This window comes from Larus michahellis, chromosome 1 (assembly GCF_964199755.1).
Source record: "Larus michahellis chromosome 1, bLarMic1.1, whole genome shotgun sequence".
NCBI lineage: Eukaryota > Metazoa > Chordata > Aves > Charadriiformes > Laridae > Larus > Larus michahellis.
In genome coordinates this window covers 130009570-130037104 of record NC_133896.1, presented here as the reverse complement: position 1 = coordinate 130037104, position 27535 = coordinate 130009570, and the positions used below count along the sequence as shown (strand labels likewise).

Here is a 27535-nt window from a genome sequence, read left to right as displayed (position 1 = left end):
TTCACACTTGCAGCTGAAATAACTCTGCTGGCAAAACTCCGCAGTGCGGGTCAAATCTGAAAAACAGCTGAGGGAGACTGTATGACTGATAATAAATAATACATGCTCTGAAAGCCATTGCAAGTTATTTAGTTTGTCGGATTTAATGGGACGTAGCTGTCCCATGACGGGTTTTCACTCTTACTGATAATCCAGTTTCTGTGCAGCGTGCATAACAGTGCCGGGTAGTAACAAAATAGAAACCATTATAACGAGTTAATACAGTGCCATTTGCACAGTGTGCATTTATGATTGCAGCCGGTTCCCTCTAAACTGCCAAAGAGAAATCTCACAGCTGTAAGCAAGTTTACTATTCACATTATAAGCACTGTCTCAGCAGCCTCCCCTGTGTACAAGATAGGCAGCACTTCTTAAACTTCTTTCCCATGGGCACCTCTACACTGATTCCGCAGGCAGACACGGTCTGGAGAGACTGGAGACAAGCCATCTCCAAGCTAGAAGCTATGTAAAGCTGTTGTCAAGGGGCAAAGCTAATAAACCCTGTGAGAGTATATCAGCTTGGGCTCAACAACATGCTAAAACATCAGCACGGCTCCCAGCTGACTTTGAATGTCATGAGAGTGAGTTTATATCTGCCTGCAAAAGACTGTAGGGTTGTTTAAATCTCTGGAGAACAGGATGCTCACTGAAACTTTCTCAATATACTTTGAATGTTCACAACATAATGAAAATCAGGGAGGTCTGCCAGACAGCTGGGTAATCCTTTGCATATTTTAAGATTCATCACAATACAAGCAGCTGGAATAAATTCTATTACAGATGGGGCCATATATGCTATTAAAAGACCTTGTGTTTGAGGTCTTAAGATTATGCAAACTTCAATTGCTTACAAGGAAATTTTCCCATATCTGGTGTTTGCACCTATTTCTTTGGAAAATTTCAGCCTTGACGATTCAGACATTTCTGACAATAAAGCTAGGGAATCACACTGTTTTACCCATGTTAAAATACAGGCCTGTCAGCCTTTTCATGAAACATTCTGTTTTCTCCAGGTTTTAGTGCAGGAGCTTGAGCTTTATTTAGGGGTTAATTTTTTGTCAGGGAAGAGTCTTTTGCAACCTGACAACTGTCCAGTGAGAAAAAAAATAATCTCAGATTTCTCATACTGGTAAAGCCTCACTAGAAAACTAACTACAATCCATAAAAAGTCTAATGTCACTGAATAGCCAAACCACTTGCAGCTCCTCAGACTGACCAAACTGCATATGTGCATATGCATATGTGCATATGTGCATTTCAGAAAGACTTTGTATCTTCTGCTCCCCTGCTTTGGTGTGCAGCCAGGGGCTGGAACATAGAGAAGGAAACTCTCCTTTGTACTCAGGAGGGAACTGGCCTCATTAACTTTAGTGATTTAAATCTTAGATTTCTTATAACACCTTATAACACAAGCACAAGAGGCCATCAGCTGAGATGACAGAGACTTCTGCCATTCCTGATTTCTGGGATCTTGACACTCTGATCTCAGCAGTGTTCCTCTAACTCTTCTTGTGTAGGTAATGTAGCTCCTGCTGAGCACATTTCACAGAATCACCGAACGGTAGGGGTCGGAAGGGACCTTTGGATATCATCTAGTCCAACCCCTTTGCCAAAGTAGGGTCACCTAGAGCAGGCAAGACAAGAACACATCCAGGCGGGTTTGGAATATCTCCAGAGAAGGAGACTCCACCACCTCTCTGGGCAGCCTGTTGCAGGGCTCTGCCACCCTCAAAGTAAAGAAGTTTTTCCTCATGTTGAGATGGAATTTCCTGTGTTCCAGTTTGTGCCTGTTGCCCCTTGTCCTGTCTGAGGAGAGAAAAGTTTGACCCCATCCTCTTGACACCCACCCTTTAGATATTTATAAGCATTGTTAAATTCCCCTCTCTGTCTTCTCCTCTCCAGGCTAAACAGGCCCAGGTCTCTCAACCTTTCCTCATAAGAGAAATGCTCCATTCACCTGATCATCTTCATAGCCCTCCACTGGACTCTCTCCAGCAGTTCCCTGTCCTTCTTGAACCGGGGAGCCCAGAGCTGGACACCAGGGCAGAGGGGGAGGATGACCTCCCTTGGCCTGATGGCCACGCTCTTTTTAATGCACCCCAGGATGCCATTGGCCTTCTTGGCCACAAGGGCACATTGCTGGCTCATGGCCAACTTGTCCACCAGGACTCCCAGGTGTCTCTCTGCAGAGCTGCTCTCCAGCAGGTCAGCCCCCAACCTGTACTGGTGCATGGGGTTATTCCTCCCCAGGTGTAAGAACCTACACTTGCCCTTCTGATAGCTTCTGATGTCTCCTATATGTGATCATTCACAAAATATGTTTAAGCTTATATATGCATTAAAGAAGATTTCTTCTTCTGAATAGTGTTCTTTTTAATCTTTGTTCAGTCACACCCACATTGGAATTGCGTGCTGCGTTACCCCTGCTCCTGGAGCTGTGCTAGCTCAGGAGAATCCCTTTCCCAGCATCTATTGCTGATGATCAACTACATTCTTGAAAAGCCAAATCCTGAATAACGCTCACCGATTGTTATTTATCCCTTATTGTATAGCACAAAAGACATGTAATATGCTCACATTATGACAGAAACATTCACTTCTCTCAAGTGATTTCAGAGTTTTTGCTCAACCTCCACATTATATTTCGTATTTAGTAGAATACAAAAAAAATGAACTTATACTTTAGCTGTCAAAAAGATACAGTGCAAGCTGCAGAAGTTTCCCCATGCCAGCGATTTCTTCCAACTCTATCTCAAAACACATGAGGAAAAAAGTAGTTTTCTCCCATGTGAATGTGTACCTTGGACTCTGTTCAAAGCAGCTAATGCAACTGTGAAAAGATGTCTACTGGCATATATGGTCTACTGGCCATCCATGGAAAGCCTGTACATATCTGTAAAGGCCCTGAGTGCACTAATAAGCTTTTCTGGCCCTGTCCAGTTCCCCCAGGGCCTTCCCAAACCCTACCCATGGGATCAGGAGCCCCACTTCAGCCCAGCTCACGGCCACCAGTCCTTGCCCCAGTGATGCCGCAAGCTTGCTGGTCTCCAGCTCCCCGCATCCCGGCCCTGCTTGGTCATGTCACTGCCCACAGCTCCAGTGGCCTGAAAAACATCTTGCTGACATTGATAGGTTTCAAATACTACCATATTAATGTATAAGTGAGCCAGTCTTCATGAAAGAATTACTTTCTTATTGCTTTCTGTAATTATGAAAAAATATTATTTTAATTAGTTATATAATTAATTATTATGATTTTATTAAGAATCTTATTAAGAATATTTGTTGTTCCCTTAGACTGTCATGGATTGCATTCATTTTGTGAGAAGTATGGCTTCCAATTAAGAAAAAGATGAGAAGCCAAATTCCGATTCTTGTAGAAGCCTAAAAATCTAAATGTCTAAATGCTTGTGCTAACCATAAGGGAAGTAATCCGCTTATGATATTTTAAAACACAATACGTTAACTTCTAAACTTCATTAACCGAAACTAGTTGAGGGTGTGGTTGATTATTAGGTATTTTGGTATGTTTAGGCTCCTTTAGGTAAAGGGAAGGGATGACTCTTTTTTCATTAACATGGAGAATATTTATCATTTCTAAAGAACTTACTGTGGGATTTTGTTGGGCTGAGTAAGGTGGCTGCTCAGGGCATCAATTTAAAAGAAAAAATAAATTGGTCTAGTTTTTAAATGATAAAAGAATAAAAACATGCAAAAATCTTTTTGGATGGAAAAGCGTTGATTTGAACCAAATGTTCCTGTATTTGTTTCTTAATTTGTTTTCTTTCTCTGGAAAAAAAAAATAAAAATCTTCATTTTCCACCCATTAATACTGCTAGGAAGGAACTTAATCTTTCTGAAGGGTTGCTAGTTTCTCTGTGTGTAGAATAAATATAGTATCACCCCCAATCACAGTCTCTCAGCCTCATTAAGAGACAAACTCATTATGAGTTCTTGTGCAATCAAATTTGTCCTGTCCTTAGTTGCTAGGCACATTATAATAGGGAGAACAAAACCTTGTAACTGTTCTTCTCCATTTATTAAATTTTGTAGTGAATGCGCCATCTTTGTTTTACGGGAAGCCATCCATAAAGGCTGATGGAGTGTAAAAATGCTTATGCTGAAAAGAATTTAATTAGTCAACGCTGGACATAGATTAGCATTATTTCTTTGAAATTGTGTTGTATTGTAACTCTAAGTGTCAAAACAGAGATGCAGACAAACTGTTGCTTTTTATTTTCTCTATACTATGAAGTGCAGAAAACGATAACTGTTTGAAGAACTCAGAAACATCCAGGAATGTTTCCTATCAGTAGGATACCTGACCTCTAGGTTACACTATTTTTTGTGGGTGACTATTGGTGACACAATACTCCCAAAACCTTGGTTGCTTGTGTGTCTCATAAGTCTATCAATGATGATGCACCTCAGAGCTCATTTCCACAAGGCAGGCCAGTAAAAACTCATTGCTGCCACTATGGGTGAGGTCCTGAGGAGCATCAGAGCTGGAATAAGGGGAGTGGTGAGGATGGATCAGATCGTCAGAATTGGGGAAGGGCTGGAGGAGGGAACATGGAGAAAGGAGGCTGAGGTAAGAGAAAAGGAGAGAGGACAACTGGAGAGAGGGAGAACTGGAAGATGAAAAGGTGAAGGAAGCTCTCCTTTCAGCCACAGCAAGTAATCAGTCAGCTGTCTGTGGAACCGAACTTTTAATTTAAGCCTTAAAGTTTGAAAGCATTGGCCTTCTGGTATTATTAGATAGGCGGTTTCCGAAGTGCCTTCAATCTAGAAATTTTAAAGAACACTGTGAGATCAATTCTGAGCCAAAATTTAAGTTCTAAACATTTTAAGAACAAACATTTTGCACACCCTGATACCAATAGAAAAGATTAACATTTTTCTTGATGCACATATAAATTCAATTAAAACGAACAGCTTTCTGTCTTGTGTGTGTGTGTAAAGCCTAAAGACAAGTTGAGAAGAAACAGATCATTTTCTTTATATTAATTTCATGGCACAAAGTGAACATAAGGCTAAATAATGGAAGAAAACATTGTTAACATCTTGCATTGCAGTAACTTCAGAAGCCATCTGTAACATTTTTTTTTTCCTTGAATAATATGAATTTTAACCTGAGAGTTCTCAGAACAAATGATTTGCAAGACTTGAAGTGAAATCATTAGCCAAATGCAACTATGGTATACATTTATACAGAGTTCCTAGAAGAAATTAAAGTCATTTTATATTATCTTAAACAGCTAATACAAATGTTCTCATGAATTTCTCATATTTGCAAAGAATCAAGCCTCAGAACAAATTCATTGACTTTGAATCGCTATTCATCTGCAAAACAAATTACTTCCTATCTGTATATTTTAAATCCTTTATTTAATAATCAGCATATGCTGGAAAGCAATACAACACAACAGTAATAAGAACTATTTTTTAACGTGAAACTTGAATATGAAATCAGGAAATGGAATTTATTTTTACAATATCTGTTTGCTTAATGGAGGTCCGAAATACACCGCTCCAGACAGCAATACAAAAATGTTTATTTTCCAGCTAAATCTGAATTTGTCCCCATATGTTGCATTATTGCTGACAAATTGGGCATAATGTAATACAAATGCAACTATGGAAGCATACAAACGTCTTCTTACTTGGCCTGATTCAGACACATTCTAAAAATGAAAGCCGCTATACATTTTATTGATCATTCACCATTTTAAATCAGCTTGCAAGGACATATTTAGAGGGTCGTGTTAGCAAAAATTACACTGTGGAATAAAAATATGGTCTTCATTTTGGTATAGTGAATTTGGTAAAATCACAAGTATCAGGAAGAAAAATACAATTTTGATGTCCCTGGTTTGCCTGACACAGTAGTTTAAACTGTTTTCCTCTTAAAAGCCTTCCTCCTGTCTCTTTAGCTGTAAGTCTGGACACAGTAACTGATTGTATGACAGTACAAGTTTCATTACATTTTTCCTCGGGGAAACAACAAATGTTGTTCTTTATCAAATACTTTGTGTAAAATACTATTACTAGCACATTTAAAGAGCATGATAATACTTCACTTTTTGCTATAAAAGTTTGATATTTTACTAGCCCTGAGTTTGAAAGGGCCAGCTCACAGCTGAAATGTAACTGTTGACAATGTATATACTGCTAGAGGGCTGGAAAGCAAAATAAAATGTGTTTGCACAAAAGTGACACTGAATGTTTATATAAACTTGTTTCACTTGGCAACTGCAACAGATAAGAAAAGTGCTACAGTAAACGACCAAAGGTGCACTGAGGGAATGATACATAACTGCAAAGGGCTGTGAAAATGCTGCTGTTCCTTTTGAAGGCTGCGGGTGGGAATGCTCCAGAGTCCATTTTTTGGCAGGAAGCTGTTCAGGGAAGCTAAGAGCCAACAACCAGAAAGCCTCCACTATAGAATACAGTGCACTGCCTATAGGAGCTGTTCATAAAGTTAAATGGCTATCTAACTAATCAGAACTGTACACGACAATAGCTAAAGACATAATATTACATGCTTTATCATATACCTCTGGTTTTTCCACATCCTTAACACCTCACTACAAGATGCAGTGGAACTAGAGTGATGAGGTTGTCTTCAATCAGCCTGTAAGCCCTCTCTTCTAGCAGATAAGCAGACCTATCAGGGATACCTGTCATCTTCTTTCTAAGGCATTTTTTGGGTACACAAGTTCTTCACAGGCAGGACACCAGGAATTTCAATTTGTCAATCAGATATAGGTCAGCATTCCATTTAATAGCACCGACCAAATAAGATTTAAAATGAGAGATCCTTGCAGCCAAGAGGCGCCAAAAAACAGGGAAAGGGAAAGATAAACACCTAAGGATTCTCCAGGCTCTCCCAATCAATAGAAATATACCTGTTGCCATAAGTAGGTGAAATTCTACTGTTGGCAAATAATAATAATAAAAAAATCATATTACAAGCAGCTTTTCTTTTTCTTAGCAGAAGAAAGGAAGTATCTGGAAATATTTGAGAAAGACCATATACAAATCTCAGGTAATGTGCTGTTTTCTTTTTGTGGCATGATGTAGAACTCCTGTTTTACATAAAAGGAGACACTGAGACATTGTTTTTTGGTTTTGGTTTTGTTTTTGTTTGCTTGTTTTTCAAGAAAGTAATGTTTCTTTGGCATTTCTGTTGCCAAAAGATCATAGCATGTACCTCAGAACCAATTTTTTTGTTTGCAGAGCAGACACAGGTGATGGCTTGGTGCTAAACTCAAAACTCAAAGAATCATCACAATGTTGGTTCCTGGGTGTTGCCTTCTACTGCAGACCGCCTTATGCAAATCCTCCACTCTGGCCACACCTGCAGGCAAGGAGGGGTGCAGCTACCACATGATGGATATATAGGATGAATACATGTGGAATTAAAATTTCCTCACCCAGTAATCTAAGATCCCGATCTATGTAAGAAACTTATGCCAGCATTTGACAGCCAAATACACAGATTAAATGAACCCTATAGGTTAAGAACAACAGTAAGTTTTTATTGCATGGCAACTGAAATCACAGGTCGTCGGTAGCTCTGCTGGTAGTCAGTTGAGTTACTGGACATTTGCCAGGATACAGGAACCCAACAGGTTTTAAAGTTGTAAATATTCTTAAAATTCCTCTGGACTGGCAATACCTGGAATTCTTTAACCATAAACATATTATTTAAATATTTCCCAATACCTAACATAAATCTCTTTCGCTCCTCTCCCTGTCCACCAAGGACCTGGAAAACTGACTATTCACTTCTTCTTTGGAAAAGCCTTTATGTATTTCATGATTGCTATCAGGTCTCCCTTCAGTTTTCTCCTCTTTACTAAGCAATCCTAGCTCTTTCAATCTTTCGTGGTAAGTCATGCTTCTTAGACCTCTGATCATTTTCACTGATCTTCTTTGAGAACCTAGATACGGTACTCTAGCAGAGACCTTTACAGTGATGAGCAGAATGGAAAAGAGAATTTTTACGTCCTTCAATCTATTACTGTTTATAAGTCCAAATAAGAATTTCAGTTTAGCTTCACATTGAGCTTGTGACCCACCATATCACCACCCCTCCCCAGATCCTCCTCTGAAGAACTGATATACCATACCGTATTTGTGCAGGTGATTATTCCTGCCTATGTGTACTATTTTTCAATTGTTTCTATAGAGTCACATCCTATATTTTTTCAGTTTATCAAGATTATTGTTCATTCTAATCCTGTCCTCAAGCATACTTGCAATTTCTCCACATATTATCTGACAATGTAATAAGCATATTTTCTGCTTTATCACTCACTGAATGGAGCAGGGCTATGGACAAATCCACCAGAAGCTCTTTTGACAGTCAGAGTCATAGAATCATTTTGGTTGGAAGAGACCTTTAAGATCACCAAGTCCAACCATTAGCCTAGCACTCCTAAGTCCACCACTAAAACACGTCCCTCAGCATGACATCTACACATCTTTTAAATACCTACAGGCATGGTGACTGAAGCACTTCCCTAAGCAGCCTGTTCCAGTTCTTGATAAGCCTTTCAGTGAAGAAATTTTTCCTAATATCCAATGGCACAACTTGAGGCCATTTTCTTTTGTCTATGAGATATTGATAACTACTCTCCACACATCTCTTGCTCTTCCTCTTCATTAAAGACCATTCCTAGGTCTTCCTTTAATCATTAACATGTTTACAGAATTAGTTCTTGTTACCCCTTATGTTGCTTGTGTTCTCTGCATATTGCTGTTCTATAAACTTTCTGATTATATCCCTACACACCCACACCATTTTATCATACTCACCTTCACTCATCTGACATAGTTCCCTATTCTTGTATTCTTTTTTCTTCTCTTTAAGAGTGCATGATTTTGTTAAGATGATTTATTACCACTCTTCTGTCAGCCTTGGAGATGCAAACTGTGCAATGCTTATCAGAATGCTCTCACCATTGGATCGAGGTCCAACATGGTTATAAGTTATAAGAAAAAAGACCTTTCTCAGGGTTGCTGGATATTACCAAGTTAAAGTAATGGGAGAAAAAAAGTTTAATAAGTTTAAATCTAATTTTGCTCCTGCTCCTGACCACAAATCAATTATCTGCTAATATGGCTATTAGCTATGTAGAAAGAAGCTGGCTTTACCCAACCAGCAATAATCCTCCAGTGTCATCCTACAATTTCCTCAGATATCCAGAAGCAATAGTTAAGACATTTCAAAATAAACTGTGAATGAATACATGCAAGTCACTAGCTCTTTGCTGCACTAAAAAAGATAAGCCTCAGAGCCAAAGGCAACCAATTACAACACTGATGCTGTCACAGAAGCTCAAACCTTGTGATTTCATGCAGGCTTGTGTGCAGTCAACTGAAAGCCTCTCATTCACTAACATGCTTACTCACTGACACAAAGAGTTAGTGCTTCACCAGGGGGTCCTCTGCTTGCTGTCTTTCCCGACACTAACAGTCACATCTTTACTGACATTAAAATCGCTTTCATTGCTCCCTTTCGACCACTCAGTTAGGTTAGTCAGGGATAGCTGTAAAACAGTTGCTTATTTCAACTGGACAGTGAGTGGGCACAATTTAGATGTCAGGGCCTGGAGCAACCCAGCACCTTGCAATACCTGCACCAAGAGCAGGGGCCAACTCCGAGATGATCATGGTAGTAAAAGCCATCGGGTGGCAAGGAAGAGCATCAGGAAGCCTTATTGTTGGCTTCTGTCCTGGGCCAGGAGGCATTTGGGGTTGTTTCTAAGCACACTGCCAGTCACAGCTCCTGCTCTCTGATCATCACCCAGTGGCAGCCACCTGCTGCACCCTGGTACCATAAATTAGGCCTACACCCTCATATTGCAGCTAGATCTGTTCTACTGGTACTCAGTTCCTCATACCTGTCTTTTCTCTTTTACTCAAAACATGTACAATTTGGTTCAAAACACAAGACCTGTCCCAGTCCTCAGTTTCAGACACACTGCTGTTGTCCTTACCCTTGCAAAACTCTCTTTTACATGGAAGTGGTCTGGAGACAGAAGCATACACAAGCTGAGGCAGGAAGGTGCTGCTGGAGATCATCTAGTCCAAACATCTGCTCAGAGCAGGTTGCTCAAGGGTGTGTACAGTCAGGTTTTTAATACCTCCAAGGATACCACCACAGCCTCTCCGGGCAGCCTGTTCCTGTGTTTGAGCACCCTCATCATAGCAAACAAACAAAACAAAACAAAACAAACAAAAAAACCAAATTATTATATTTAAATGGAATGTCCTATTTCAATATTTCAATTTTTCCATTGCCTCTTGTCCTCTCACTAGGTACCTCTGACAAGAGTCTGGCTTTGTCTTCTATGGGATAAACATCCCATCAGGTATTCATATGCATGGATAAGATTCTAGATTTTGATCTAGTTAAAGATGTCCCTGCTTACTGCAGGGGGGTTGGACTAGACGACCTTTAAACGTCCCTTTCAACCCAACACATTCTATGATGCTGACCTTTGGAAGAGGGGGTAGGTCTGTCATGAAGACTATAGGGATATAGTGAAGCTATGCAGGGAGAAAATTAGGAGAGCCAAAGCGCAGCTAGAGCTCAACCTAGCTACAGCTGTTAAGGATAACAAAAAATGTTTCTATAAATTCATTAACAACAAAAGGAGGATTAGGGAAAATCTCCCTCCCTTATTGGATGCAGAGGGAAACATAGTCACAAAGGATGAGGCAAAGGCTCAACACCTTTTGTAGTGCTCAACGCCTACTTTGCCTCAGTCTTTAGCAGTGGAACCAGCTGTTCCCTGGGCACCCAGCCTCATGAGCTAGGAGACAGGGACGGGAAGCTGAACAAGGTCATCACAATTAAAGAGGAAGTGATCAGTGACCTGCTACGCCACTTGGATGCGCACAAGTCTATGGGACTGGATGGGTTACATCCAAGAATGCTGAAAGAGTTGGCAGAAGTGCTCGCCAAGCTACTTTCCATTATCTACCTGAAGTCATGGCTAACTGAGGAGGTCCCAATGGACTGGAGGGTAGCAAATGTAGCACCCATCTACAAAAAAGGCAGAAAGGAGGATCTGGGAAACTATAGGCCTGTCAGTCTGACCTCGGTAGCAGGGAAGGTCATGGAGCAGATCATCTTGAGTGCCATTACGAGTCATATAATGGACAAGCAGGGGATCAGGCCGAGTCAGCATGGGTTTAGGAAAGGCAAGTCCTGCCTGATGAACCTGATCTCCTTCTATGACAAGATGACCTGATTATTGGATGAGGGAAAGGCTGTGGACATTGTCTACCTAGACTTTCGAAAAGCATTTGACACTGTTCCCCATAGAATTCTCATGGAAAAACTGGCGGCTCATGGCCTGGATGAGCATACGATCTGCTGGATCAAGCACTGGCGGTGTGGGCAGTCCCAAAGAATGGTGGTCAATGGAGTTAAATCCAGCTGGGGGCCAGTCACAAGTGGTGTTCCTCAGGGCTCGGTGTTGGGACTATTTCTGTTTAACATCTTTATTGATGACCTTGATAAGGACATAGAGTGTATCATCAGCAAGTTTGCAGATGACACGAAGCTAAGCGGGAGTGTTGATCTGCATGAGGATAGGGAGGCTCTGCAGAGAGACTTGGATAAATGGGACCGATGGGCCAATGCTAATGGAATGTGCTTCAACAAGGCCAAGTGCCGGGTCCTGCACTTGGGCCACAACAACCCCATGCATCGCTACAGGCTTGGGGAAGTGTGGCTGGAGAGCTGCCTGGCAGAAAAGGACCTGGGGGTTCTAATTGACACGTGGCTGAACATGAGCCAGCAGTGTGCCCAGGTGGCCAAGGAAGCCAATGGCATCCTGGCTTGTATTAGAAATAGTGTGACCAGCAGACGTAGGGAGGTGATTGTCCCCCTGTACTCAGCACTGGTGAGGCCACACCTTGAGTATTGTGTCCAGTTTTGGGCACCTCAATACGAGAGAGATATCGAGGTGCTGGAGCGAGTGCAGAGGAGGGCAATGAAGCTGGTGAAGGGCCTGAAGAGTAAATCTTATGAGGAGTGATTGAAGGAGCTGGGACTGTTTAGTTTGAGGAAGAGGAGGCTGAGGGGAGACCTCATCACTCTCTACAGCTACTTGAAAGGACATTGTAGAGAGGTTGGTGCTGGTCTCTTCTCACAGGTAATTAGCGATAGAACAAGAGGGAATGGCTTCAAGCTGCAGCAGGGTAGGTTTAGACTGGACATTAGGAAAAAATTCTTCCCAGAAAGAGTGGTCAGACGCTGGAATAGGCTGCCCAGGGAGGTGGTGGAGTCACCATCCCTGAATGTGTTTAAGAGTCGTTTAGATGTGGTGTTAAGGGATATGGTGTAAGGGAGAACTTTGTAGAGTGGAGTTGATGGTTGGACTCGATGATCCCAAGGGTCTTTTCCAACCTAAATGATTCTGTGATTCTATGATGATGATTCCCCTGAGCGTCAGCTTCTCCAGACTGAGCAGTCCCAACTCCCTCAGCCTCTCCCTGTATGAGGCTCCAGTCCCTCAATAGTCTTCATGGTCCCTCACCAGACACTCTCCAGTAAGTCAATATCTGCCTTGTACTGTGGAGAACAGAGCTGGACTCAGCACTCCAGATATGTCTCTCCAGGCCTGAGCAGAGGGGAAGGATCACCTCCCTCTATCAGCTGCTGATGACACTCTGCAGACCTGAATGCTGTTGGCCACCTTTGCCACAAGGGCACATGGCACATGATATGGTCACCTTAGCATTCACCAGGACTCCCAGGTCCTTTTCCACTAAGATGCTTTCCAGGAGATCGGTTGTACAGCATTATTCCTACCCAGAAGAAGGACTTGTCATTTCCCATTGATCAACTTCATGAGACTTGTGTTGGCCCATCCCTCCAGCTTGCCAAGGTCCCTCTGAATGGCAGAACGCCCATCTGGTATATCAGTCACTCATCACAAGAGACCTATTCTGCCCAGAAAAGAAGCGGGGTCTTCTAATAAGGTCTCTCATTTAGCAGAATTATAGAACAACAGAGGATTTTGTCACCATTGCGTTGTGAGGAAATTCAAGACGTGTACTTGGAGGACCATACAGAATAAATATAATTCTCCTTAGGCTTTTGTTAACAATCAGAAGGCATATAGTGCTGCATTTTATAAGATCATGTCAGTGGAATTCTGACAGCATGAAGTAACAAAGTGCTAAATAAGTCAATTTCCAGTCATTTGAATTTACTTTGGATTTTATACTAGGGATATTTGCTCTTTTTGTATGCTCACCTTGTCACTAAATGTGTGTATGAAATATATATTAGAAACAGCATAACAGACTTCAAGGAAAAAAAGATGCATTGCACGGATGCTATTTTGTTAAGATGTTCTGGAGAGACACTATAAACCACAGAAAAGAAATCTGAGTTGCTTCTGACGTTACGGGGATGCTGAGATTGCTAGAACAGCCCTCTTAAACATAGTTGCTTATTTATTTTTTATATCAAATGGACTTTTAAAAGCTTTGCGTGGTGTTATAAAATAAAAAGTCACTCATCTGTTTCCTATTGTTTCTCTTTTCTTGAAAGTATGGAAATACATTCCATACTCAAGGGCAGAGTCTAGCAGTGTGACTCCAAAATCACTTATTTCCACAAATATCATGGGAACTGGAATTTTCCTAACAGTTGTCAGACTCTCTTTTAAAAATGGTATTATTTCATCAGCTATTTGTTTTCCTTCCAGGATGTTAGTCTGAATATTCTCACATTCTTATCCAGTGAGAAACAAAGCTACTTAGAAGCCCTGGTTAGAACATTGCTTATTTTGTTGCCCTAGTAGGGATCTAGGCACATAATCTTCAGTTCCAAGGTTTACTACTGTCCTAAATAACTTGCAGATTCATGTCATACAATACTGGGGGTTTTGTGGTTGCTAATGTGTAGGGAAGAACTACATAGTTAAAGCACCTAGTTTGTTTTTTAAATATTTCCCTTTATTTGTTTCCTTTTCTTTTCCCCTTTATTTGTTTCAACACCACAAAAGAAATTACAAGATATATAAATGCTCAGGATCAGAAGAATAATTATGGCACTTTCATAGGTCACATGGAGGCCACAAATCAAACTAAAATATACACTATAAAAGCAATGGTATAGGACTTATATGCAGCCTGCTCCCCTTACTGCAGGTTACAGAATAGAAATACATTTGCAATTACCTTGTAATGTTTGGCTTTGATCAGTCACACTTGTGTGATCTGCAGTGATTCAGGTGAATACCTTCACAGATGCAAAATAGCGCTTTCTAAACAATTCACAGTACAACTGGAACACACATCAAATCCTGACAGTGTTTGGGAAGGGAGTGTAGCAAATCATAAATTAATTTCTGAAAGCACAAAGCCATTTAGATGTGAGCGGTCAGTCATTCAGAACACTAAACATTCCAATGTCGCTACACTGGAATAATAAAGGATTATAAAAAAATCTAAAATATTTGAATCGAGTTAATGTATTACACAGTGATATTTAAATGCACATGAAAATAGCCCAAGAGTGTATAATTCATTAATGTGGTGTAAATTCACATAATGCAGCAAGCAACTGCTTAGTGAAGCCTGTCTGCTGATGTGAAGATTTTGCAAGGCAGTGCTCCGGCGCAGCAGCAGGGTTAGGGGTTATTGAGGCAAGGCACTCAGCTCCTTGGGAATATCACTCATCAATGCTGCCATTACCGACCAACACTTCCGCCTGATTAAAAGGCAACTTTAACCCCTAAAGAGAAGCTAATCTAGCCCTACATGGCTGAGAGGAATACTGCTTCAGTCTGGGATCTCAAGGCAGGGGGACTGGAGGGGAGAAAGGGCTGAATACGCTGGAAAATATTGTACAGTTCCCCACAGAGGTTATTGCTTCTTTGTGCCATCAGAAATTTCAGAACTAGATGGCAAAACAAGATGATGGGATAAAAGGAGGAGAGAAAGTTTGTGTTGTTGTCTTGTTATCAGACTAGCCCTTTCACTGCTGAAATTTGTCATTTGTCAGGAGATCAGAAAAAGTCACGGAGCAGGAAACGTTGAGTAATGAGGATGTTAGATCTATGTCTGACATGGCACTTTAAAAACCTCTTGGTTTTACATTTGTTTGCTTTGTTTGATGACAAAGAGATAACAAACCAGTTACATTTATGTGAAAGTGTGACATCCAGAGAAATGCTCTAGCGCAAGGTACTGTGCAAACACAATGCACAGCATAAACAGGAAACTTAATATGTGAGTTTGAAAGACAGCACTCATAATAAACCTGCACTATTCTTGGCAGTAAGTTATACTTTATATATTTCCCCTTTGCTTGTTTCAAGGAAGTGATGTATTTAAAAGTATCTTTACTTGTATCATATTATACACCTAAAAAAGAAGACTTTGTAAGACATGCTTCCTTTGTATATGTACACTGCCTAAATTTAAGGTGTGTATATATATAATATATTTCTCTAGAAAACAGTATAGTATCATAGTTATTGTGCTAGCCACAGCTCTGCTTCCTTCCATTTTTTTAAGTCTTGTCAGTTCTTTCACTGAGATAGGCTTTGGACTTCCATCTCCCTTCAGCTGGAACCCTTGTTTCTCACACTCCTTGTCCTGCTCCTGAGCTGCATGATAATGATAATTATTTCACCCCAGAAAGGTCTGACTGGGTTCTCACTTTTGTACCTCATTTCTTCAGGATTTAGGAATGGACTTACAGAAGGTACCCTGGAGTTAGAAGCAATTGTGTAATTGCCTATAACAATCTTTTTAAATTCAACTGACTGTTTACTCATAGAGATGAAAGCAGATATGACATAAAAATTCGAAATGATTTCTATACCTCAAGAGAAGTTGGGAAGAAACTGAGGTTTTAGACTTTTTCATGAAAACTGAGAGTCATTCAGCTTAACAGGAAGTTAGGGCCTTCAGGTGGCTTTATTACTGCTGTTCTGGTGAATACTTAATTATTTATATAAAGTGAGACATCTCCATGATATGGGACACAATGTTTCCCCACCTCATGTACAGGAAGTAGAAGAGCAGGGATTTCAATTCATTTTCAAAAATCCAAGGAAAGTAGCTACACAGCAAATCTATTACCTGTACTAATGGGTCTCTTTCTGTCTGGAAATTACACCTTGGAACAAAGATACCTCTCCCAATTTAAATTTTATTAAACTATACCCTTAAAAATTGATTAATTTCTGAGGAGAAAGTCTGCATAACTGTAAGATTTCCCCAATGAGTTCTACTTCAGGATTGATTTGCTTTTATGCCTCCACTCCTTTCAGCAAGGCTCAATGACAGTTTGCTCTCTTCCGATATGTCTGTGACATTTCTTGTTCTCTGTTCACAGACTCTTTTTTAACTTTTTCATTGCCCTTTTGAGCTTTTGGCTCTAAACCTTCACAAACAAACTGTGCAATGCATCTGGAATCAAGGAAGAAAGTACTGCATAATTATTAAGTTAAATATTGTTTCCTAGCCCTCATAAAGAAATTTTTCATCTATTGCCTTTCCTGGTTCCTTCCCAACCACCTGCTATTAAGTTAAAAAATATGGTTGAGTACTACATATTCAACCAACCTGTGGCAAGCATTCATAAATTATTACAGAAAAACTCCCTGCCTTCCAAAGAAAGGCAGATTCTTGGAGACCTAATGTACGATGATGTGTGCCTGTCTCCATTGTCCAGCTGAACTGCAGGGAGATTGCTGAATTCCAGGCATCCACATAGCTTGTACCTGGCTGGGAGCTTCCTTCATTCCTTAAAGACAAATTTAACAATTGCCAAAGCTTCTTGCTCCACAACACAATTTCTGAATCAGATTTTGTGTCTCTTTTTACCTATCCTGATTAGCTACCTTTGATACAGACTTGTCAAATCTACTTTTCTTTATTTTGCTGTCTTCTACATTTTAAATGGCTTTCCACCACAAGAACTGTACTTTTGCTGTACTTTGTTTCACATTCACCTGCCTTCTAATGAATCTGAGCTTCCACACAAGTTGCTGAACAGCCCCTCCCACAGACATTTTAGGAGGTAGTGGCAACAGGTCCCTTTCTTTAGTGCTCCTTCTCAGGCCTTGTCTACACATATGCCTTTGACTTCTCCTACTCTTTTCTTCACGTGGTGCATGCACATCTCCTGTTTCCAGACTTCCAGGGATCTCCAAGATGCTCATGGGGGGATTTCAGAAGTGCACGGAAGAGCTGGTCAGTTCCCCACAAACAAATTTCAGAGAGGTGTGTGGACACTGGAGCTCTTAACTCTAACCTCATCATTGAGAAGGATCACAGTTTCCCATTTTGTTTGTTATGTATTTGGAAGAAATCAGATGGATGCCTTGGTTGATGGGAATAATAGAGAATGGGGACCTCTGTAAAGTGCTTTGTCATTAGACATCATGGCATTAGAATCAGGTGTCAAGACATTGAAGAAAATGTTAAGCCCTAGATTCAGAATGGGCCAACCTTGGCAGCATTGGGATTAGGGGTCAAATCCAAGTTTCATGACTCAGCCATACATACGTCCTGAACCGCAAATTGCTGCAGCAGCCTATGGCCACACCTCTGCACGAGGAATTGCTTTCCCCCTTTCATCCTCTCAAACAACAGCAGCAATCTGCCAAACAATTTCCAGGTTACAAATAACTACGGGGAAAAGAAAGGAAGGAGGACCCAGAAGAGCTGCTGCTTCACATAGCAGAAGGGAAGAGGCTGAGATGAGGAGAGTGGACTGCCCCTGCTGCTGTCTTGTGAGAGGGACAGAATGAGCCGCTAGATATTCCCACTACCATTTACCAGCAGGGACAAGAGCATCAATGGTACCTGTACCTACCTGTGGTAGGCAGGAAGAGAAATTCAGACTTTCACATGAAAATCGCTCCCAATCACCTATAAGAAAACACAAAAGGTCAGATGAGACCATCCTGAGGAAGGCATCTTACTCTCTCAAGCAACCTAATGGAGCTTGCCACTATTTTTTGTTCATATCACAGAAATTTCAAGTGGTATTATATTAGTACAAACTTGAGGCCATTCTTGTGAAGAATATTCTAGTCTACGATATAGAGAGTTTCTAAAATTTGTACCTTTCTTATCATTTATTTAGTAAAATATTTTTAAACTTGCAGCTGAGTCATAAAATGCCGTCTTTTATTTTTATTGTCTTTAAACCTAATTGCTATCTGTATATTGAATTACAAAATACAGTTTCATTTTAGACAATAAATAAATGATTAGATTAGTGAATTATGTGTCTACAATTCAAAAATTACCTTCTGATGATTCAGATCAAACTGTAAATAGAATATCAATTTATCTGTATTTCAAAAGCAATTACAATACTGTGATTTAAAATGTACCTTTTGTTCTAAGTGTCTTTGAGTCTTCTCTGAATTCTTTCTTCATAGCACTGAAGATGCTTTTCTAGTCCCAAGAAGTATTATCAACATAAGCAATAATGCTGTTTTTTTCACTGATGCAACTGTTCTTGGATGATAAAAAAGGAAACTTTTCTTCTGGAAAAGAGAAATTGAGCTAAAAGTCTGTCAACACTGCATATAAAATTTCATATTTTCATCTTCAGTTTTGAATTGCAATTGGTAAAACTTAAACATTTATTGAAACATCAGACTATCAGCATTTGAAAATCATATGGTTTTCGTCATGCCACTTGGGCGCTCCTTAACATGTCACTGTTCTCTTGGCAAACATTGTATTACTTTGGCTGCAGACAAGGGGTAACTGAAACAACTTAGAGTAACTTTAAAACAATTTTATGTTCTTCCAGTAGTGAAACCATCTCAGTGTAGGTTAGTGTTCAGGACAAACTAAAATGCCTGGTGATTGTTGTAATTTATGAAAATTGCTCATACCCCAAGGCAATTTCTGCAACCAGGTTTAGAAATTACTCAGGAATAACCTCTTTTGTCTCTGCAGACGGCTGAAAGTTTGTGGCACTTATAAAGGTGATAATTCTCAAGAGATCAAATAGGTTTACAACAACTTTTCCATGTGGAAAAGGTAAAAAACTGTCATAAGCATGTAAGAATCCATGTTCACTAAATATACATCTTACTGTGACAAATGTAATACAAAATGAAACACATCTACGAAAATGATTCAGGACATTCTTTTTTTCTTCTCTATACACAGTCCTTGCTTGTACAGTGTGTCTCTGCAGCCCTTCAAGTATAAAAGTATTACACTGCTAATAGTGTTGTGTTATACAGAACGTAATACAATTTTCTCATTTTCAAAGCCCCTTTCCTCCTCTCAACTTTGATTTTTGACCTGTCGTCTTGAGTTGACAAAAATCAATGCTTTAAACAAATAAATAAAAATCTATGTATGTAGGTGATGTTAAACTTTCTGTTCAGTTGAACCATTCTTTTTTTTTTAATGCAGATTTTGTCTTTCCTGTGAACTAGGAAAGATATATTACATATAATACTAATATTACCTACAATCAACCACCATATTTTTTTTTCTCCTTAAACTTGATTGTGACCCTGATTGATTCAGCTATGTATGAAATTTATACAGGACTTACTGATGGCCATTTGTTCTTGTCAGGGCCTCAGCAAACTTTCAAAGAGCAGAGATATTTTGTCTCCCATTGATTCAGGGGATTTGAATTTCTAGGTAATTCTGTCAAAGTACTGTCAGATACATTAATGTAATTTCTTTTGTTTAAATCCTGATGGTCTCAGTGTCAGGTCTCAATTGACATATACAAAAGCATTAATTTTTAATTATAGGCCAAGATCCATTAAAGAAGCTGAGACATGTCTGAACTATTGCAAACTGCGTCTCATCTTTCTATTCCATAAACATCTCTGTGACTGTACTATTACCTCATTCCTTTTTCTGACGATTGTCAGGTGTCTGTTAATATAAAATTAAAGGTAAAAAGTACTGGTAATACAACATAGTAATCCACTAAAAATTGAAGCCACAGAACATTGAATATGAAGGCAGCAGCAATGTAAACTTCAAAAAACACTGCATATTTATAGGGAGCTTCACTTCCATTTTCACAGAATAAATGGTATTTTACGCTCCATGACATTTAGACTTCAATCTCTCCTCTGGCAAGCCAAGCTGTTATTTTTGTGAATCGTTCCTAAGTCATTTATAACCAGGCCACTGCACCACTGGCAACAGCACCTTTGAAGTCAGGTAGGGATTACTAATTTGCTGTGAAATTTCTGAGCAACTTCATCCTCTTTCTGTATGCATCCATTAAAAATCATAGAGGCGAAAATGAAGGTACCAGTCACAAACCAAGAAAAACAAGCTTACAAACTCTTCGGTTTCAGATGAAGGACCAAAAGTTAGCAAGCACCAATTCTGAGCAGAAAACAAACAAACAAACAAAACAAAACAAAAAAACCCCAACCAAACAAAAAAACCCACAACCAGATAACCAACCTACCCTTAATTTTTAACGTGGAACATTAGAGTTTTAGGGTTCCTGAAATACATCTACCGTGGGGTGAGATCTGAGCCCACCCAAAGGCGCAGACCTCAGTGAAACAAGACCTACCAGCCCATACAGCCACCCCTGGGGACACAGTGGAGGGGGAAAGCATAATTTTTTGTGTCACTTTTAGCTCTCCATCAAAGGGCACAATTGCTGGGGGAGGTGGGGGAAGGCGACTTCCCTACCACAAGAAAAGGCTGCGTCCGTCTATACAGATAAACTGATACAAACTTTATGTCTGGAAACGCCTGGTGGGGGGGTCGTTTCAGCCAGGCAGTACTGAGGCAGCGGCCGCCGGGCCCGCGTTTCCAACCGTTAATGGGGTCTTGTAGGGCGACGGGCCCAGGGGAGGCCCCCAAAGGCGGGCAGCGGCAGGGGTTGCCAGAGGCAGGGGGCCGCTGACCCCGCAGCCAGCTCGGAAGAAGGCCTCGGTGGAAGGCACAGCGCAGGAGAGCGGCAGCGGGGTAAGGCGGGGGTTGTAGCGGGGGGCCGCGTAAACCCTCGGGTGACCAGTGTCCCGGGGGCTCGCCCCGCCTCACGGCCGCCCTCCCCTCGCGGCCCCTGGCGGCCGGCACGGGGGGAGCCGCCCGCGGCGCATGCGCGGCGCCGCCGCCTGCTCCTCCACTGGGCCGGCAGCGGGGAGTTCGGGGGCTGTGCAGCGGGGCGGCGGTAGCCGCGGGGCTGGCAGCGCTCGGCCACCTCCGCCGCCCTCACACCGTGTACCGGTGGATCCCCGCCTCGGGCGGCAGCGGTGAGTGCGGAGCAGCGCGGGCGGTCGGGCGGTCGGTCAGAGCCTCGTCGCCGCGGGGGCTCCTGGCCACGTCCCGCGGGCTGGGCCGGGCGCCGGGGCGCAGGGCAGCCGGTGGCGGTGAGCTGGCCCGGGCCGGGGTGTTCCGGGAGCGGAGCGGGCAGTCGCCCCGTGGGGCCTGTGGGGGCACCCAGAGACTGAGGCGCTGCCGCCCCCTCGGGCGGGGCAGGGCTCCGCGGAGTGTCCCGGGGGTGTGCGTGGGGCCGGGGGTCCCGTGTGGGGCTGGGGTCGGGGCCGGCAGGGAGGTCCTTGGAGGGGAGAGAGGGCGAAACGTTCCTCCCCGCCCGCTCTCCGCCCCTTGGCGGGCTCTGGCGGCTGCTGGGGCCGGCGGGGACGCCCGGAAAACTTCTCTCGAGGGGTTTGTGCCGTTTCCAGTTAAGCCAGGGAAGAAAATGCTTTGATTGTGTTTAACAAAGGAAAATCCCGCGGAGTTTCTCTTTTGAAAGAGGTTAATGGTTGTCTCCAAAATAGGCAGCTAATAAATTTTTAACTTTTAAAAAAAAACACCACCACCAAAACAAAACCGCAAAATACAACCGTAACCATCCGAAGCTTTCATGTTCCTGTTAAAACTTTTTTTTCCACTTTGGGCAGGGTCACCCCAAGACTCCATTTCTATTAGATCCTCAGTAGCCAGGGCAGTCAGTCGCTGCAGCTGAAGCTTTTAAGATGCTGAGCGTGGGGAGGTGTATTGAAGGTATGAGCATGATTCTCCAGGGGTCTGATGGACCTCTCCGAGCCCAACATTGGCAAGGGAATAATTTGTTTGTATCCGCAGGAAACAGGAGGGGCACAGGGAGCCTCAGTGTCATCACAGTTGAAACTGAGATTGAGTGTGGGGTTGCTTGAGGGGTGAAAGAGCAAGCAGTGGCTAGGCGTGTTGGAAACAAAACAGGAATGGAGTCAGTGAGTAAAGGGAAGAAGGCTTTAAGTAAATTAAGACACTTGAAAGAATCTGAAGTTTTCATAGACCTGTTGTAGATAAGTCTGGGGAGAGAAGAGGGGCAGTTATACAGATGTTGGTGTTCTAGATTAAAATCAACACTTTAAAATTTTTTTACTATAGGCTGGTGTTCTCACTTTAAAAAAAAAAAACCCTAGTTGTGCTTTTTCTGCAGTCTTGCTGCTTGTTGCCACCTTCTGTACCATATTCTACCCAATGCTGGGGGCGGAGTGGGGTGAAGTGGTATAGAGCATTACCCATAGATTCACACTAACCTTTTGAACATTTTTTCTGACTAACCTAGTTAGTACTTGTATCTGGTCTTCTGTGCTGCCATAGGGATGCTTATGCTAGCTCAAGCAAACATGTGCGATGGGGAGGGAAAGAGTTGCTTGGGTTTTTTGTCTGTAAATGAATAAGTATGTATGTAAAAGCACTGGGGTTTTTAAGTACATATGTGTATGTGTAAAGATAGGCACGCACACACCTGTGTAAAGGGATTGTGCAGCTACGATGTTGCACATTCTGGGTCTTATGTTGGACAGAGGGAGTGCCACTGATAAAGTGGTTGTGGGGGAGGTTTACAAGTGCAAGAGGTGACTAGCAGTTTGAGTAGACATATCCAGTAAGGGTGAGTTTGCGAAAGCAGATCTTTCTAGACCATGAGAGTGAGATTAGAAGATACAGAAGAGGGGATGGGGAATTTCTGTGAGTACTGCATGGAAACAGGGGAGTGAGACTTCTTTCTCATGTATTCACCCATCTCACTTTAACTTCTCTTAGCCAGGAAGATTTTATTTTCTGAAACAGATTAGGATAGAGCCTGGGATTCCTGACTATCTCTGTTTTCTCGGAATTAGCAAATATCAGGAAATCCCCAGACAAAACAGGGATTATCCCTTTCTCACGTAAATTCATCTAGAAATTTGCATCCAACTAATGCTGGAAGGCTCAAACGGCAAAGCATCACATCTTGTTATAACACATATAGGTGTTGAGATTATAACATGGTGGCATCACTTTTCTTTTGTTAGAAGTGGATAGTTACAGTTAGATTAACTATACTAATATTGTAGTTTCTAGAAGCACTCACAAATGAAAAAGAGGGGAACTGAAGTTTTTTAGTTAGCTTTAATTCAGCCTCTTCATACATCCAGATTGAACTAGTTTTCTATTAAGTAATAACATACTGTTTCTTGCATAAAAAATCCTGTTGTACTCAAGGTGTTTAAGAGATGAAGTATTTTGGTCTTACTCTCATTACTTTGGTTGTGTGACATCAAGACTTATTCTCTGAACATGACTCAAATCTGCATTCAAATTCTATGGAATTATAAATTTCCTTGTGTCTTCTGCAGTGCTTGTCACTTTAATATCTCAATTCTCAACAAATATCCCCCTTAATTGACAAAATTCTCATAAGACAAGGAAATAAACATCCTCCTGCTCCACATGAAGAATGAAAGATAAAACAATGGAGATCAAATCTGGTCCAGGTAGGATCTGATTTGTTTTCGGTGTGTTGAGTTCAGTGTCCTGGTATATATTAAGTGCACAGGTGCAAAAAAATTGAATATCCGGTAATAAATTGAATATCTGGTCTAAGCCTATGCTGCTTTTGCAAATCAAGAACTCGCATTTTGGGAGAAGCACCCCTAAAATAAAATGCATGTAGTTAGTGTCTACATTGAAAGAGCATTTTTTAAGTAATGTATGTAGTCATGAATGAGTTCTGTGGCAAAATCAGGGATAAAACATTGTTGAGAAGAGTGTTAACTAATTTTAGACCACAGTATTGTGAACCATTTTTGGTTTAAACAGCCTGTGATCCTCTTTTCCATCATTGTGTCCTGCCTATGTCTGTGACCTCTCTCGCTTGTGATAGCGTAACTGTTTACATATCCATCTGGTGAGGTGGACCACAGGATTAATTGGGTTCAAAAAAAACCCACCATGACTTACTTCTGACTCTTACCTGGCTCTTACATACAGCTGGGTGGGCGGGGGAACAAGAGATGCAGTTGCTACCACTTACCCCTAATATGAGTGCTGGGAAACACCTAAACCATTTTACCTCTCCACTTCTCTCTTCCATTAATCCCATAAATCTTACATGCTTCATTTCTTGCCATTTACTGAACAAATTATACCAGGTTCCTATAGGCAGTAATTTTCTTGCACCATCCTGTTAAGAGCTTTTGCTTTCAGTTTCTCAGCTTAATTCTGAATTTCTCTGCTGCTTTTCATCTTGCTTTTTCATGAATTCCTATCAGCTGTGTTTCCAGGATGCTGTCTCTCTTGTGTTTCTTTAATGTTGTTTTTGCTTCAGCCTCCAAAGACAATCTACTTTCATCCCCCAATCCCTTGCTTCCTCTCCTCTTCCACATTATAAACAGAAGCACTTACAATGTGCGGTAGAGAACAATACAGAACTGGCAAGGGAGTGGATTAAATGACCTAATGTCTAATATGTGTTCTCCTGCCAGCTATTTTTGTTTGGAGTTCACGTGTTGGTAACTATTTGACCTTTTAAAATCTAATCTGACAATACCCAAGCCTCTCCTTGTTTACCTTTGTTTTGTTTACTGATTCTTGTTAAGTAAAATTTGATATGCATTTGTAAAGTCAGAAATAGTCTTAGCCCATTTTCTGGTTGCCAACAGTTTTGATGGTACTGATTGTCGAGTGATCTGTGTTTTAATCAACATTGCTGAATACCATTATTAAAATAGCCACATTTCAAAAGCAAAGCCTGTCTTCATACTGGAAGTTAAATAAATTGCATACTAACCACCTAAAATCACACCATGTATTTTGGCTTGCTAAGGAAGCATTTGTTGAAAACTATTTTCTGCATATCTCAGGCTATCACTTATTTTTAATGATAATCATTATGTAAAATATCTTTAAGTTTGGATAAAAGTTATGCATCTGTTCAGAAATACACTTGTAAAACCAGACAAGAAACCTATTTGCAGAGCCCAACGTATTGGAGTTAGCATCCAGGGCTAAGATTCCTGAACAATGTAGTAGCACCAGAAATGTGTCCCATTTTCAAACTAAGAAAGCTACTTTGTGTAATTTTTAATATGTTTTTTTTTTTAAGAGTAGTTGTCTTTACATGGGGGAGAGAGAGACTATCCTGGAATTGCATCTTGAAAGTTTGAGATCACTCGCATTTTATACCTTACATTGTGCTGTGTATCTACTCAATGGAGTGTTTCTTTTAAAACATTTGATTCAACCTTCTCACGTCACTTCTGAAATGACTTTTGAAAGTTGGCATCTCATGTCTTAAGATCACATGCTCAACATACTTTCAGTTTTTCAACGTAGTGGTCAGTCTGCACCAATATGATTACTCCAACAGTGGTCAGATTAAGTGGTACTAAAATCCAGAGGGAGACCCTGTGAAAGGCCATATTGGAATAGTTTATCATAGATAAAACTTCTCAATCCTGATGAAGTATGCATTGCCTGAAACTGCAGAACTTCTGTGTTTGCCAGAACTCTGGGGTAGATGAGTTATTTTTTTGTTGTTTACACCAAGACGTTATACCATATTGTTGTATTTCTGGATGTTCCTGTTTTACTGAGCTCTTAGTTTTCCTGTAACATAAGAATGAATGCCATGGACCGGTTTCAAGATTCGCTTTACAGCCATTCCTCATTAAATCCCTATCGCTAAATTTACTGTTCAATATAACTGTCTGAACTGGGTAATATTTATTATAATTAGCTGTATTTCTAAATGTTTACTACTCAGCATTGAAGAATGATTCCTTTTTGGCTCAAAAAATGTGAATTTGTTAGCTTGCTGGTGTGAGGCAGTTTATGGGAATGCTACCATGAAAATTCAGAAATAGAGTTTTCATCAGACGTGAACTTTTGCACCTGCCTGTACCTCCAGGTTTCTCAGTGTGCTATTTGCTGACCTTGTGTATATTCTTCCGCTTTTATTTGCAGAGTATTACTCTTCCAACTATTTGCTGAATAAAGCTGGGAGGAGAAGCAACTTTCTGTTCATCTTTCTGTCCCTAGTCTTCATTCTCATGGCTATGGGGAAGGGTTGAATGAGGTCTCAACAGCAGAATTATTAGCCAACTCTCTTGCCTGTCTTCCTATAGATTTCCCCTGTGGCAGCTGAAATTAGCACAGTCCGTGACATTTTATTTCAGTACTGCTGAGCACTTCTGAGTATCAAAAATGAAATGGACTCACTGTACTGTTTTCTGTTTGCTACTTTTTGTTATCAGAGCTGTGGGCAGCAGCAAAATAAAGGCATGGCTTAATCTGGAGAACTGAGTGTGGCTTTGTAAGCAGCTTAACTGATCTAAGCTTGTCCTGCTGCCTGAAAACAAGAATTCTTGCTTTTCCCCTCCATCCTTGCTAGGTTTTGCATTTTGACTGCGTCCCTTGTGCTGGCACTAGCACTCTTAATGCTGTGCAGTCAACTGAACCGGGGAGCTGACTTGCTTTAAAATGAAACCAGCCAAGCTAAAACAAGCATACTGACACACATGCACCCAAAAGTCTTTCCACTGGGCTACCTCTGGCTAGCTTTGGGGGCTACCAGCCAAACCTTGTATTGGCTCAAGGGAGGGAGTGCGACTACATGGCTGGGTGGGGTGGAGGGGCTACCTACTCATCAGCTTTAGCTGGGATTAATTTAAGTGCTGGTTTCAAAACGATCAGTGAAGCAGCAGTGGTACAGTATCTTTCTCTGGGGACGTCTTTGAAGAACAGCAGCAAACTGCTCAAGGGGGAAGATACAAGGAAGTTCCTCAAGAGGGCCAAGAACCTGGTGAACAGATCTTGGGGTCAAACTCAGAAAGTGAGAAGAAAGGTGAACAAACTCATCTTTTATGGAAAGGCCTCTTGCGACAACCTGTAAAGCAGTGCCCAGCCACAAGCTCATCAGATCTGCAGTTGTCTCAGAAAAACAGAAGTATCAAAGCACTTTTGCTATGGCTGTTCTTTAGGAACTCTTTGCAAAGGTTTGATCAAAGCTTTCATCTCAATATAAGAAATAAATGTTTTACAGTGAGAATAATCATTCACTGTAACAACCTCCCCAGGGACATGGTGAAGTCCCCATCACTGGAGGTTTCCAAGATGTAATTGGACAGGGTGCTAGATAACCTCATTTGGGCGTTCATTCCCACGAAAGGTTGGACCAGGTGATCTTTTGAGGTTCCTTCCAACCTGGGCTGCTCTATGGTTCTGTAAA

The 27535-nt window shown here is 41.2% G+C and overlaps 1 protein-coding gene across 1 annotated transcript in view; it reads left to right on the top strand.

Moving 5' to 3' along the window:
- Nucleotides 1–21186: 21186 nt before the first annotated feature.
- PRRG1 (proline rich and Gla domain 1) overlaps nucleotides 21187–27535 on the top strand; it is a 35081-nt gene continuing 28732 nt past the window's right edge. Inside the window, exon 1 of the mRNA XM_074604085.1 lies at nucleotides 21187–21305. The gene's annotated coding sequence lies outside the window, so the exon portion shown is untranslated. The remainder of the gene's footprint in view (nucleotides 21306–27535) is intronic.